Source organism: Elephantulus edwardii, unplaced genomic scaffold, assembly GCF_000299155.1.
Source record: "Elephantulus edwardii isolate Elephantulus edwardi_28Jun2011 unplaced genomic scaffold, EleEdw1.0 scaffold00158, whole genome shotgun sequence".
Taxonomy (NCBI): Eukaryota; Metazoa; Chordata; class Mammalia; order Macroscelidea; family Macroscelididae; genus Elephantulus; species Elephantulus edwardii.
In genome coordinates this window covers 5,267,407-5,270,109 of record NW_006399908.1, presented here as the reverse complement: position 1 = coordinate 5,270,109, position 2,703 = coordinate 5,267,407, and the positions used below count along the sequence as shown (strand labels likewise).

Here is a 2,703-nt window from a genome sequence, read left to right as displayed (position 1 = left end):
CTTTCTGGACCAAGTATGGGTTTTACATGAACTTGTGTTACTTCTGCATATTGCAGCTTGTTGGTAAGTCTTTCACAATCTTGATCCCATGTTCTTCTTTATATAGTTCAGATTTTCAAACTATTTGTTCACGGTATAGACTGAACAGATATGGAGAAATTATATAATGTTGACACACACCTTTTCTGATTTAAAAACATTCTTTATTCTCTTGTTTTGTTCAGACAACTTCTTATTGAATCTATGTCTAGTTACTTTTCATGGGCACAGTTAAGTGTTCTGCAATTTCCAGTCTTAATGTTATCCGTAATTTATTGTGATATACACAGACAAATACATTTGTATTTCAACATCAAGAAAACAAAAATACTCATCACTGAACCAATAAGCAACATCATGGTAGATAGAGAGAGTACTGAAGTTGTCAAAAAAGATTATTTTAACTTCCACTTACAAACAAAGCCCATTGTAGCAGCAATCAAGAAATCAAATACATATTACACTGGGAAAATCTGCTGTTAAGAATCTTTTAAAAGGCTGCACTTGTGGTAGCTCCTCTCCGAGCTTCGCGATGCCGCCCAAGGACGACAAGAAGAAGAAAGACGCCGGGAAGTCGGCCAAGAAGGAACAAGACCCAGTAAACAAATCTGGGGGCAAGGCCAAGAAGAAGAAGTGGTCCAAAGGCAAAGTTCGGGACAAGCTCAATAACCTGGTCTTGTTTGACAAAGCCACATATGACAAACTTTGTAAAGAAGTTCCCAACTATAAGCTTATAACCCCAGCTGTTGTCTCAGAGAGACTGAAGATTCGGGGTTCCCTGGCCAGGGCAGCCCTTCAGGAGCTGCTAAGTAAAGGGCTTATCAAGCTGGTTTCAAAACACAGAGCTCAAGTGATTTACACAAGAAACACCAAAGGTGGCGATGCCCCAGCTGCTGGAGAAGATGCATAAACAGGTTCAACCAATCTGTACATTCTAAAAAATAAAATTTGACTCAACCAAAAAAAAAAAAATAAAAGGAGAAACAGTAAGAATATTACTTTAAAAACTAAGGTGTTTGACTCAAACCAAGGAATTTTCATTTTTTTGTGTGCATTTAAAAATTTAATAGTGAGTAAGATGTTGTTGTTGTGTAACATCAAGTCGAAAGTGACCCTTAGCTGACCCTCCAGGAGGTTTTCAGAGGCAGTTAATCACATAGGAAACTATCTGTCCTTCTACGGTGGAGCAGCTGGTGGATTCAGACCATGAGTCTTCAAAAGTGCAGCACAGTTTCTTACCTCTAGGCACCAGATGGCCCAGAATAAGGAGCGTCAAAGAATAATCAAGATCTGTGAATTGTGGTGTTGTCATTGAGCACTAAATATACCACGTGAAATCAAAAGAACAAACAAATCTGTCTTGAAGGAAATGTAACAAAGGTAGTACTTAGAGGCAAAGATGGTGAAACTTCATCTCATATAATTTAAACATCTTGTTAGGAGAGGCCAATCCTTGGAAATAGACATTACGCTGGGAGATACTGAGGACTGGTAAAAAAAAAATGAACTGACCTAGTGATTGCAAAAATGGACTTGGATATGTTTGAGATTGTGGAGATGGTGCAGTATGGGATAAGGTTCTGATCTATTCTTTATTGAGGGCTGTGAGTTGTGGTTGACTTGATGGCACTGAACAACAAAAGAAGCCAAAGAAGATAAACATAATTGTCTTCTAAAATGGAAAACATTCAAACTGACATAATTTCCTTTTCTAAGATCTGACTCTCCTGACAACATGCTCAAAGTTGATGAGAAATTTTAAGAATCTGCTTGCAGTTCCTCCAAGATAGTTCTTTTGGTATTCCATGGGATATTCAGGACTCTTTTCCAAAAAACTCAAGAGCATCAGTTCTTCTTCTGTCTTCTTTATTCAGGTTAAGCATTGATAAACAATATAGGCATACGTGTTTTGGAAAAAAAGGTCTCCATTTCTTCTCAACAAATCTTCATCTAGGCATTGCTTCTTTTGATGGATTCTCAGAAGACAAATTGTTCATTAGACATAACTTCCTCTTCTTAGATCTCCCAAAGTGCTCATTCTGTGACTAATTCTAAAGATTATTTAGTTCTTCATGTCACAGTAAAAAAATTCTGTGTCTTTGACCAAGATTTTAAAGATTAAATGAAAGTGCAACAAGAAGGCAAGGTTCTCTTTAAACAAAGATGAGCATTTCCTACTTTCGTGTTTTATTTTACCCAGAAATAAGCCCAAAATACAAGTTTTCACAGAATTACCTCGTACCTGTACAGCTTCTGGTCAACCTTCTTTGACAGACACCAACTCAATTCCTCTCTTAGAATTATTTAAACCACATTTCTTTTTTTATTATACATCACTGTGCATCTATAAATTCTAGAAAATATATTATTTTCCTTTAGTTTGTCTGAAAACTACCTTAATGTATACTACATAACTGGTCTTTTCCACAGGATTTGATTGTGGGAACATCTACTATATTATAGGGAAACTTTACCCACTCATATAAAGAATTATCGTGTCTCCATGACTCTCAAGATAAATATAATCAGATTAGTTGACCATATGTTTCCAAGAGTCTATATTAAGTCTTAAATAACACCACATGTTGTGCAGCAACAACTAAGGCCAAGCATCATTGTGCCAAGTTCAGTGCAATTGTTTTTTTATTCTCTTTGTGTTGGCAA

General features: G+C 36.4%; 1 pseudogene; it reads left to right on the top strand.

Moving 5' to 3' along the window:
• The first annotated feature begins 571 nt into the window (after nucleotides 1-571).
• Nucleotides 572-949, top strand: LOC102875849 (annotated as a pseudogene).
• The last annotated feature ends 1,754 nt before the right edge of the window (nucleotides 950-2,703 follow it).